Source organism: Canis aureus, chromosome X (assembly GCF_053574225.1).
Source record: "Canis aureus isolate CA01 chromosome X, VMU_Caureus_v.1.0, whole genome shotgun sequence".
NCBI lineage: Eukaryota > Metazoa > Chordata > Mammalia > Carnivora > Canidae > Canis > Canis aureus.
In genome coordinates this window covers 72905627-72919019 of record NC_135649.1, presented here as the reverse complement: position 1 = coordinate 72919019, position 13393 = coordinate 72905627, and the positions used below count along the sequence as shown (strand labels likewise).

The 13393-nt window shown below is 41.1% G+C and overlaps 1 pseudogene; it reads right to left on the bottom strand.

The window, feature by feature from the left end:
* Positions 1-11192: 11192 nt before the first annotated feature.
* On the bottom strand, positions 11193-13117 carry LOC144308888 (integral membrane protein GPR137 pseudogene; annotated as a pseudogene).
* Between the last annotated feature and the right edge of the window lie 276 nt (positions 13118-13393).

Sequence of the window (13393 nt, the reverse complement as noted above, 5' to 3'; positions counted from 1 at the left end):
TCATAGAGGAAGGGGGGGAAAATAAAACAAGATGAAATCAGAAAGAGACAAACCATAAGAGACTCTCAATCATAGGAAACAAACAGGGTTGGTGTAGTGGAGGGGTTTCTGGGAATGGGGTAATTAGGTACCTGATATAATGAGCACTCAGTATTTTATAAAACTAATGAATCATTGAACTCTACCTCTGAAAGTAATAATACATTATATGCTAATTAATTGAATTTAAATTTTATTTATTTCTTTTAAAGATTTTATTTATTTATTCACGAGAGAGAGAGAGAGAGAGAGAGAGAGAGAGAAGGCAGAAACACAGGCAGAGGGATAAGCAGGCTCCATTCAGGGAGCCCGACTTGGGACTCCAGCATCATGCCCTGTCCAGGCAGCGCTAAACTGCTGAACCAACCGGGCTGCCCAAATTTAAATTTTATTTTATTTTATTTTTTTTATATATTTTTTATTTATTTATGATAGTCATACAGAGAGAGAGAGAGAGAGGCAGAGACACAGGCAGAGGGAGAAGCAGGCTCCATGCACCGGGAGCCCGATGTGGGATTCGATCCCGGGTCTCCAGGATCGCGCCCTGGGCCAAGCGCAGGCGCCAAACCGCTGCGCCACCCAGGGATCCCCCAAATTTAAATTTTAAAAAACAAAATAAGTTGCTATGTTCTAAGAGCTGGTTGTATTTTTAAAAATCCTTAACACTCTTCATAGGCACACATAAGCAACTTGTAAAGACTGTTTAATGCACCAATTAGAAATTACTGGTCCTTGAGCATGCTGATATTAAGGGAGCCATTAAATAATGTTAATTTTTATAACAAAAAAAGAAAAGAAATATATAGTATATATATGTGATATATAGTTCATATATATATATATATATTTATATATGAATATTATTCAGCCTTAAGGAAGAGTTCACTCTTGCATTTTGCAAGGGCATGGGTGTAGTTAGAGAGAGTATATTGCTGAGTGAAATAAGTCAGAGAAAGACAAATACCATTTAATGTCACACATATGAGGCTTTTGAGAAACAGGACAGATAAATCTGGGGTGGAGAGGGCAAACAATAATACAGACTTTTGGGGCAACTGAGTGGCTCAGTCAGTTAAGCATCTGCCTTTGGCTCAGGTAATGATCCTGGAGTCCTGGGATTGATCCCCATGTTGGGCTCCCTGCTCATTAGGGAATCTGCTTCTCCTTCTCCTTCTCCCCCTCCCTGATTGTGTTCTCTCACTCTCACTCACTCACTCTCTCAAATAAATGAATTAATTAAATATCAAGAAAAAGTAATATGGGGACACCTGGGTGGCTCAGGGGTTGAGCGTCTGCCTTTGGCTCAGGGTGTGATCCTGGGTCCAGGGATCAAGTCCTGCATCGAGCTCCCTGCGAGGAGCCTGCTTCTATCTCTCCTTTGTCTCTGCCTCTCTCTGTGTGTCTCTCATGAGTGAATGAATAAATAAAATCTTTTTAAAAAGTAATATAGACTATCTCTCCTCCGCCTGCCCTCTGCACCTGGAGGCTCTCCTGGCAGTGGAAGGCCCCCATAGGCAGGGCCTGCACTTGCAGGATGGACTGTGTTTGGTTTAATGTGAAGGAGTCACTTGAAAACGTTTGCTACCTCAGAGTCCTGACATGCCTTGAGATCGCGGCTCCCGGCCAGAAGTGGTAGCGGAGGTTTGTCCCCCTTTCTGCCATATGATTGGCTCTTCCCACCCACAACAGCTTAGCAGTGGCCTGCCCATGGGATGGGTGAGCCAGGAGTTTTCTCCAAATCTGACAGAAGGCCCAGCATGGGCCCATCTGAGTCAGGTTTACCCAGGAACAAGCACTCAGGGAGGTGGTGGCTTTGCAGTGGCCTTGACTTCTGCTCCACACCTGTTCACTGGGGCTGGTGGCTTCCTCCTCTGTATGCATGAGGGTGAAGGAATCTGAAATTAAAATGTATTTTATGGGAAAAAAAACTATAGAGAACAAACTGAGGATTATTTGAGGGCTGAGGGGTGGAGGATGAGTTAAATGAGTGATGCATATTAAGAAGGGCATTTGTTATAATGAGCAATGGGTATTGTATGTAAGTGATGAATCACTAAACTCTAAACCTGAAACTAATAGTACACTATGTTGTCTAACTGAAATTAAAATAAAAACTTTAAAAAATTGTACTCCTCATATCTTAGAGTTTTGGAGAAATATTCTTAAGACGTTTATGAGATGAAGGGCAGGTAGTAGTTTTTCTCACCCTTCTCTCCAGCTTGTTTCAATCACAGCATCTATACTTTTGTGTATTTTATATGTTAGACTTCCACTAAAGGGATTTTTTAAAAGATTTTATTTATTTATTTGAGAAAGAGAGAGAGAGAGCATGAGTGAGGAGGAGGGGCAGAGAGAGAAGTAGAAGCAGATTCCCCACTGATCAGGGATCCCAATGTAGGGCTTGATCCCAGGACCCAGGGATCATGACTTCAGTTGAAGGCAGATTGTTAACCAACTGAGCCACCCAGATGCCACTCTACTAAAGGTTTTATTTGATATATATACTCTTTCCGTATAATTGGAAGTATAATATTCTTTATAATATTCTTTTGAATGAGGCCAGGGGAAGGAGATTGGAGACTCTATTCTAAGAAAAGTTTCCTGAGCTTAAAAGTGTTTAAAAATAACTGCTTTTTCCAACACAATTATTATACAAATGAAGAACCTAAATCTTGTTTATGGGACAGGTCTGGCCTGAGGTTACATAGAGCTTCCATGAAAGAACATAGATTGAAGTGGTGGTTCTCTTCTCAAAATTCTGCAAGGGCTCCTTTCCCATTCAGAATAAAAGTAAAAATCCCACCCCCCCCCCTTTTTGGTATTACTCCTCTGACTTAATCTGCTATTCTTTCCCTCAGTCTTTCCACAACAACCACAGTGGTCCACTTGCTGTTTCCTGTACATAATAGGCATGCTTCTAATTTAGTCTGGAAGACTCTGCCTGAAATGCTCTGGCTTACTCCTTCCCTTTATTCAAATATTTTTTTGAAATGATGGGCAGCTCCGGTGGCGCAGCGGTTTAGCGCCACCTGCAGCTTGGGGTGTGATCCTGGAGATCCAGGATCGAGTCCCACATCGGGCTCCTTGCATGGAGCCTGCTTCTCCCTCTGCCTGTCTCTCTCTCTCTCTCTCTCTCTCTCTCTCTGTGTGTGTGTGTCTCTCATGAATAAATAAATAAAATCTTTAAAAAACCTCAAATATTTTTTTGAAATGAAATCAACTAAGACCTGACAAATGTATTTAATACTGTAAACTATCTCCACATTCAGTACTACTGATACCCTTCGCCTTGGTTTGACCTTTCCCTTTCCCAAATAATTTCTCTTCTTCAAGTTTAAATATAATTAATCTATTTATTAGCTTTACTGCTTATTGTCTTTCTTCCTCAATGGCATGTGGGCTCCAAAAAGCAGATATTTTTGTGTATTTTGTTCTCTTCCATATCCTAAGCACCTGGAACCTTGTTTGACACATAATAGCTACTCAAAAAATATATGTAGTTGAGTGAAGATCTATTCCTTCTGTCTAAGGTACATCCTAGGATCTCTCTCTTAGCTTGTGTTCCTGTCTCCCCTGCTCAATGTATCCTCACTCCCTGGCACTTATTCTGATATTTGAACACTGCATAACACATAGCCTTCTGCTATACTAACAAGCTATGAAGCCCTCCTGCCATTTGGGCTCTAGTAATTGTGGCCATATCATATGGCTTGGATGCAAGATTTTAAATAGTTAAAATGGGCTGGATATGAAGACTGCCATGACCTTCCTGTCTAAAACCAACCAAAAGAGTTCCATTCCTTTCTCCAGCAGGCAATAGAGGGAGACTTGACTAAGCAAATAGGCAGGAGTAATTGACATTCCTCATCAAGATTGCCTTTCCTCAAAAAAAGTAGCCATTAAAATTAAATGATGTGATGGAAACCCTTTATTAATTCTGTAGACCCAAAGATTGAATCATGAAAAAGGAAATCCAAAGTTCCTCTGCACAATAATGGAGAACTACTAATTTAAAGGGCAAGACACGTCCCATGTTTTTCATTCTTCAATGCGGATTTAGACAACATTAGGTCTGATAAAATAAAATGTATATCTGGGGTGGAAAGCTAAGATGGCAGTACAGTAGGAGAACACTAGGCTTGCCTAGCCCCTTGAACAAAGCTAGATAAATATCAAAACATTCTGAACAACCAAGATATCAACCTGAGGACTGATAGAACAAACTACATAAGCAGAGGGAGAGAAGAGGCCACATAAGGGAAGGTATGAAGTGCAGAGTTGTGCTGTTGGGGGAAAATAGATCATGGGTGCTCTGGAGGGGAGGGAGCTCTGGTCACAGAAAAAGGCAAGAAAGAGTGAAGTATACAGGGATATGCATAAGGATACCACTTCCCCAAAGCCATTGGTTGGGAAAATGAAAGGGATTGAATGCCATTAGTTTTTCCAACAATTGGGGCCCAAAGAATGAAGTTTTAGAAGTCCAAGGGATTTGCTGAGATACTGCCCTGAGGGGCTTCCCACTTTTGGAGAGAAGGCAGGCAAACAACCTTGGGGCAGATAGCACCATCTGAGAATCACCTAAGGTGTACAGGGGAAGATTTTTTCAGTCTTGCATCTTAGAGAGGTGATATGCATAGAGATGTCCCTCAGGAACAAAGGAGATGGTGGGTACCATTTCCTTTTGCCACTCCTTAGCATAGGTACAGAGACACCTGCTGAGGGAAGCTAACCCAGAAACTGACCCTTTAGTCTAGTTTGCACCAAAACTCACAGCCCTGTGCTCTGGTACAACTGCCTCTTTGGGTCAAACCTGCATCAATCCCGACATAGCATGACCTTCCCCCAGAAGAGGCGCACAAGTCACCACCACGCTATGTCCCTAAAGTTTGGAGATTTAAAAATAAGCCAGCTTTGCTGAGATAGAGCCCAAACTTCACTTCACTGCTCTAGGCATGCAAGAAACCTGGAGAATGACAGTGTGAAAGCAGCCATCTGAGAAATTCTTAGGACACAGGAGGGGACATTATTCACTCTTCTCTAAGGGTTTCTCTGAGAGCAACAAGCACAGAGTCCCTTCTCCAGAGAAAAAAAGGAGCTGGTTGGCATCATTTTCCTCCTTTGTCTCTCAGTATAAGCCAATTGCAGTAAAAAGCACAGTGCCCACACTGGCTGCCTAACCTGCTTATATCAAGCCCCATCCCATGGAGCATTATTGGCATTGCTTTTCCTGTCAAGTGTGCATAAGGACAAGTGCATTAGGACCCTTCTCCATAACACCAACCTACTAGCCATAGAGTTCTACAAAGCTTCAGTTTTGCTAGAAAAAGCATCAGATATCATTTAATAAGCAGGCTAGATCACACCTAGTTAAAACTCACCACACCCTGACCAAAGTCCAGATACTCCCCACCATAGGCAAGGACAACTTCTGTAGACCACTGACCGGAGGAGTAGAGTGCCAAAACAGCAGCAGAGTGCATCAGCACAAACCACAAACATTCCTTGAAGTACCAGCCTCTGGACATGATATGACCTCTTTCTCATAAAGCCATTACTCTCAGGAGCAGAAAACATAACAAGCTTTCCTAACACATAGAATAATACAGAGACCTAGCCAAAGTGTCAAGAGAAAGGAATTAATCCCAGAAGAGAGAACAAGAAAAAGTCACAGCCAGTGATCAAATCAAAACAGATATAAGTAATATGCCTACTCCAGAATTTAGAGCAACAATCATAATGATATTCACCAGGCTTGCATTTCCTCAAGCCTGATGGAAGACTTCAGGGAAACCCTAAACTTCAGAGATAAAAGAACTAAAAAGCAATCAAACAAAATGAAAAATAGAAGAACTGAGATTCAAATTCAAATAGATATAATGACCCAGGCAAGAAAGAAGTAAAGAAACAAATACATGATATAGGAGACAGAATTATGAAAAATAATGAAGCTGAAGAAAGGAAAGAACGATAGATCATGAGAGTATGTTTAGGAAACTCAGGAACTCCATCAAACATAATTCCTATCATTGAAGTCCTAGAAGAAGAAGAAAAAAAAAGGGGGCAGAGGTTTATTTGAGGAAACAATAGTTGAAAACTTCCCTAATCTTGGGAAGGAGACATACATCCAATTCCAGGAATCACACAGAAGTCTTATCAAAAAAAAAAAGAAGAAGAAGAAGAAGAAGAAGGCCAACACCAAAAGATATTGTAGTTAAATTTGGAAAATATAATGATAAAAAAATCCTAAAAGCAGGAAGATGGAAGAAGTCCATAACTTACAAGGAAAAAAACCCATGACACTAGCAGCAGATCTACCCACAGAAATTTGGTAATCCAGCAGACAATGGCATGATATATTCAATGTGCTGAAAAGGAAAAAATCTACAGCCAAGAATATCCTATTCAGGGGCTCTTGGGTGGCTCAGTGCTTGAGTACCTGCCTTCAGCACAGGTCATGATCTGTGGTTCCTGGGATCGAGTCCCACATTGGGCTCCCTGCAGAGAGCCTGATTCTCCCTCTGCCTATGTCTCTGCCTCTCTCTCTGTCTCTCATGAATAAATAATATTTAAAAAAGAATACCCTATTTAGCAAGGCTATCATTCAGAAGAGAAGGAGAGATAACGAGTTTCCCAGACAAGGGCACCTTTGTGGCTTAGCTGGTTAAGCATCTACCTTTGGCTCAGGTTATGATCCTGCAGTCCCAAGATCAAGCTCCTCACTGGGCTCCCTGCTCAGCAGGGAGTCTGCTTCTCCATCTCCCTCTGGCTCTCCTTCAGCTCATGTCCTCTCTCTCTCCCTCTCAAATAAAAAAAAATGAAATTTAAAAAAATGTCCAAGACAAACGAATTTAAAGGAGTTCAAGACCACTAAAGCAGCCCTGCAAGAAATATTAAAGGAGACTTTGAGTGTAAAGGAAAGATAAAAAATGATAAAGAATAGAAAGGAACATTGAAAATCTCCAGAAACAATGACAAAACAAGTGATGAGATGGCACTAAATACATACCTATCAATAATTACTCTGAATGTAAATGGACTCCATGTCCCAATCAAAAGGCATAGGGATTCAGAATGGATTTTTTTAAAAAAGACCTGTCTATATGCTGCCTAGAAGACACTCATTTTAGACCTAAAGACACCTGTAGATTGAAAATAAGGGGAGGGAGAAATATTTGTCATGCAAATAGACATCAAAAGAAAGCAGAGTAGCAGTGCTTATATCAGACAAACTAGATTTTAAGCCAGACTGTAACAAGAGATGAAGAGGGGCACTATATCATAATAAAGGGGATTACTGAATAAGAAAATCTAACAATTGTAAGTATTTTTGCCCCCAACTTTGGAGCACCTAAATATATAAAACAATAACACACATAATGGAACTCACTTATAAAAATACAAGACTGGGTATATTATCACTCCCCTCATATCAATGGACAGATCATTTAAGCAAAAAATCAACAAAGAAACAATGGCTTTGAATGATATGCTTGACTAGGTGGACTTAACAGATATGTTCCTAACATTTCATCCTAAACCATTAGAACACACAATTTTTTTCAAGTGAACATAGGACATTTTCCAGAATAGAACACATACTAGGTCATGAATGGATAAAGAAGATGTGGTTTATGTATACAATGGAATATTACTCAGCTATTAGAAATGACAAATACCCACCATTTGCTTCAACGTGGATGGAACTGGAGGGTATTATGCTGAGTGAAGTAAGTCAGTCGGAGAAGGACAAACATTATATGTTCTCATTCATTTGGGGAATATAAATAATAGTGAAAGGGAAAATAAGGGAAGGGAGAAGAAATGTGTGGGAAATATCAGAAAGGGAGACAGAACGTAAAGACTGCTAACTCTGGGAAACGAACTAGGGGTGGTAGAAGGGGAGGAGGGAGGGGGGTGGGAGTGAATGGGTGACGGGCACTGGGTGTTATTCTGTATGTTAGTAAATTGAACACCAATAAAAAAAAAAAAAAACAAATCAGGCCTCGGCAAGTACAAAAGGATTGAGAGACTACCATACAACTTTTCATATCACACTATGAGACTTGAAGTCAATCAAAAGAAAAATATTTGTAAAGACCATAAATACATGGATTTTAAACAACATACTACTAAATAATCAATGTATCAACCAGGAAATCAAAGAAGAAATAAAAAAATAAATGCAAACAAATGAAAATGAAAACAAAATGGTAAAAACCTTGAATGCAGCAAATGCAGTCTTAAGAGGGAAGTATATGGCAAACAGGCCTACTTCAAGAGGCAAGAAAAATTTCAAACAAGTAATGTAACTTTATACCTAAGAGATTTAGAAAAAGAACAAAAATGAAGTGTGAAACCAGAAGGGAAATAAAGATTAGATCATAAATTAATGTAAAGGATCTATACCCTAAAAACTACAGAACACTTCTGAAAGAAATTGAAGAAGACACAAAGAGATGGAAAAATATTCCATGCACATGGATTGGAAGAATTAATACTTTGAAAGTGTCAATGTTACCCAGGGCAATTTACATATTACATGCAATCTCTATCAAAATACCATGGACTTTCTTCAGAGAGTTGGAACAAATTATTTTAAGATTTGTGTGGAATCAGAAAAGACCCCAAATAGCCAGGGGAATATTAAAAAAGAAAACCACAGCTGGGGGCATCACAATGCCAGATTTCAGGTTGTACTACAAAGCTGTGGTCATCAAGACAGTGTGGTACTGGCACAAAAAAAGACACATAGATCAATAGAACAGAATAGAGAATCCAGAAGTAGACCCACAACTTTATGGTCAACTAATTTCAACAAAGGAGGAAAGACTAACCACTGGAAAAAAGACAGTCTCTTCAATAAATGGTGCTGGGAAAATTGGACATCCACATGCAGAAGTATAAAACTGGACCATTCTCTTACACTATACACAAAGATAAATTCAAAATGGATGAAAGATCTAAATGTGAGACAAGATTCCATCAAAATCCTAGAGGAGAACACAGGCAACACCCTCTTTGAACTTGGCCACAGTAACTTCTTGCAAGATACATCCATGAAGGCAAGAGAAACAAAAGCAAAAGTGAACTATTGGAACTTCCTCAAGATAAGAAGCTTTTGCACAGAAAAAAAAACCAGTCAACAAAACTAAAAGACAACCTACAGAATGGGAGAAGATATTTGCGAATGATGTTTCAGATAAAGCGCTAGTATCCAAGATCTATAAAGAACTTATTAAACTCAACAGCAAAGAAACAAACAATCCAATCATTAAATGGGCAAAAGACATGAAAAGAAATGTCACAGAGGAAGACGGACATTTCCAACAAGCACATGAGAAAATGCTCTGCATCACTTGCCAACAGGGAATTACGAATCAAAACCACAATGAGATACCACCTCACACCAGTGAGAATGGGGGAAATTAACAAGACAGGAAAACCACAAATGTTGGAGAGGATGTGAAGAAAGGGGAACGCTCTTGCCCTGTTGGTGGGAATGTGAACTGGTGCAGCCACTCTGGAAAACTGTGTGGAGGTTCCTCAAAGAGTTAAAAATATACCTGCCCTACGACCCAGCAATTGCACTGCTGGGGATTTACCCCAAAGATACAGATGCAGTGAAACCTCGGGACACCTGCACCCCGATGTCTCTAGCAGCAATGTCCACAATAGCCAAACTGTGGAAGGAGACTTGGTGTCCATCAAAAGATGAATGGATAAAGAAGATGTGGTCTATGTATACAATGGAATATTACTGAGCCATTAGAAATTACAAATTCCCACCATTTGCTTCAACGTGGATGGAACTGGAGGGTATTATGCTGAGTGAAAGAGGTCAATCTGAGAAGGAAAAACATTATATGGTCTCATTCATTTGTGGAATATAAAAAATAGTGAAAGGGAATAAAGGGGAAAGGAGAAAAATGAGTGGGAAATATCAGAGAGAGAGAGGCAGAACTCCTAATTCTGGGAAACGAGCAAGGGGTGGTGGAAAGGGAGGTGGGCGGGGGTTGGGGTGACTGGGTGACAGGCACTGAGGGGGGTACTTGATAGGATGAGCACTGGGTGTTATGCTATATGTTGGCAAATTGAACTCCAATTAAAAAAATGTAAAAATTAAAAAATTAAAAATTAAAAATGTAAAAGAATAAAAGGAAAAAAATCATTAGAAAAAATTTTAAAAAATTAATTAATGGTATAAAAACTTTTTACAAAAGGAGTAGAAGAGATCAGTGAAACTAGAAGTTGTTACTTTGTCAAAAATTAATAAAACTGATGAATCACTAACCAAATTGAAAAAAAAAGTAGAAGAGAAAGGACTCAAATAAATAAAATCACAAAAGAGAGAGGAGAAATAGCAACCATCACCACAGAGAGAGGGGCAAGATGGTGGAAAAGTAGGGATCTTCAACTCACCTGGTCCCACCAACTTACATAGATAACTTTCAAAACATCCTGAACACCTATGAATTCAGCCTGAGATTTAAAGAGAGAACAGCTAGAACACTACAGATAGAAAAGTTTTTGCTTCTAACAAGATAGAAAGGCAGAAAAAAATAAATAAATAAATAAAAAAGAATAAAGTCTGGGAGGGGCACCATGAGTATCAGAGCTAAAGCCAAGCAGTGAAAGCCTCCAGGACAGGAAATCCCAGCCCTAGAGAAGGGGGAACTTTAAAAATCCATGCTGGAATTTTCCCGGACTGAAAAGTGCTTAGCAGAAAAATCAGGCAAAATCCCAGGAGGGGTAGTGATGTCTCAAGATTCCCGGAGTCACCATTAGAAGAGGTGCACCTGGGGAAAAGCTCACCAGAAACTGCAGTCCAGTATCAGTAAAGGGCTGGAGCACCACAACCCTCTGGGACATTTGGGAAAAGTCAGTCAGTTAGGTGGTGAAATATTTTTTTGAGGGGCACAGGCACTGTTTATTGAGTGGCAGGTGCAGGAGAAGTAGCTGGCTCCAGTGTAGAAATAGAGGTGGCAGGTCATGCCAAGGTTCTGTGGGAATCTGGCAGCTAGAGCCACATCTCCTTGGGGGGATAGCACAAGCTCACTATGACAGGAGTAGCAACTAGCAAGCCAGGAGAAGAGGTGGTCACAGTCTCCCATGATCTTGGGCAAGAAGCGGCAGGTGAACTTGGCACAGGGGCCTGGGTTGGGAGGACTGGGGTCTGGGTGTTCTAGGGGAGAAGGGAAGGGGATCATGTCTGTGGGGTGGAATAGAGACTGTGGTGGTGGCCACTTGGTCCCAGCACCTGGGAGAAGAGCAGAAGAGTGGTCTGTGTCTGGCTGCCCCCACATTTGCCTGGCTCCCACCCAATGGTGTCGTACCAGCTGCCAGAACCTAGGCTGCCTGACATGCTGGTGCTTTCACAGCGATCATGCTCCCAGGAGCAGCCCTCATCCTCACAATGTTCCAGCCTGGTCAAAGAAGTAAGAACGGGAAACAAAGGCCTGCCCATTGAGGATGTGACTGGTGCTCAGGTCCTGTGGGGGCCGGTGGACCCGGAAAAAGCCCACCAGCAGGGTGGTGGGCAGCAGCTCCCACACAAAGAGGATGAGGCCAAATACCAGGTAGCCTTTGTTCCCCCAAATCATTCACCAGGTCTGCCTGGTCAGAGACATACCAGTCATAATCAAAGGCATCCAGCTGGCTCTGGGGGGCCAAGGCCAGGGTTGCCAGGTTGTAGCAGGCCCAGCTGGCATACAGCAGGACCATGGCACCACTCATCACAGCTGCCTGGCACGCACTGGTCCCCTTGGCCTCCAGGTAGATGCTGGTGGAGGATGCATGCAGGGCAACAAGGCAGAGGCAGGCAGCAAGAGAGAGGGCACAGATAACAAAGAGAGAGTCACTCACCAGGACTCATACCAGCAGGAGGGCCCAGGGCTGTGCCCGGGGCCGGTGGGACAGCACAGCACACAGCACATTCACCCGCAGAACGAGCAGCGAGGCCCCCACGAAGGCCTCTTGGACAGCCAGCAAGCCTCAGCTCATCTCAGCGCTTCGCCTTGGCCTTGAACACAACCTGGGCAAAGGTTGCTCTGGAAAAAAGAATAAAGGAATCTAAAGACTTCATTACTGAGGAATTGAGATATAGTCAGGCTGAAAATAAAAATAAATTAAATGAGATGCAATTCAGACTGGATGTCCAAACTGCTAGAGTTAATGAGGTGGAAGAAAGAGGGAGTGACATAAAGACAAGGTGACAGTAAGGAAGGAAGCTAAGGAAAAAAGAGAAAAACTATTAAGAGACCTTGAAGAAAGGCTTAGGGAAATAAATGATAGCCTGAGAAGAAAGAATCTACGTATAATTGGGGTTCCAGTAGAGGCTGAGAGGGAAAGAGGGCTAGAAAGTATATTTGAACAAATCATAGCTGAGAACTTCCCTAATTTGGGGAGGGAAACAGGCATTCAGATAATAGATAGAGGTCCCCCCAAAATCAATAAAAACCATTTAATACCTCAACGTTTAATAGTGAACGTTTAATAGTGAAACTTGCAAATTCGAAAGATAAAGGAAAATCCTTAAAGCAGTGAGAAACAAGAGATTCTTAACTTATATGGGGAGAAATATCAGATTAACCACAGACCACTCCACAGACACCTGACAGGCTAGAAAGGACTGGCATGATATATTCAGAGTCCTAAATGGGAAGAACATGCAGCCAAGAATACTTTATCTCATTCATAATAGAAGGAGAGAGAAAGAGCTTTCAAGATAGGCAGAAACTGAAACTATGTGACCACCAAACCACCTCTGCAAGAAATATTATGGGGACATTGTAAAAGAAAGGGGAAGCTCCAAGAAAAAAATCCACAAAATGGGGACTGAATAAGTATTATGATGACACTAAATTCATATCTTTCAATAGTTACTCTGAATGTGAATGGGCTAAATGATCCCATCAAAAGACGCAGGGTTTCAAACTGGATAAAAAAAGCAAGAACCTTCTATCTGCTGTCTGCAAGAGACTCATTTTAGATAAGGATACCTCCTGTCTGAAAATGAAAGGTTGGAGAACCATTTACCATTCAAGTGGTCCTCAAGGGAAGCTGCAGTAGCAATCCGCATATCATACAAATTAAAGATTTTCCCAAAGACTATAGGAAGAAATGAAGAGGGGCAGTATATCATGCCTAAAGGGTCTAACCAACAAGAAGACCTAACAATCATGAATATTCTTGCCCCTAATGTGGGAGCTGCCAAGTATATCAATCAATTAATAATCAAAGTAAAGATATACATAGATAATAATACACTAATACTGGGAGACTTCAACATGACACTTTCTGCAAATGACAGATCTTCTAAGCACAACATCACCAAAGAAAAAAAGGGCCTTAAATG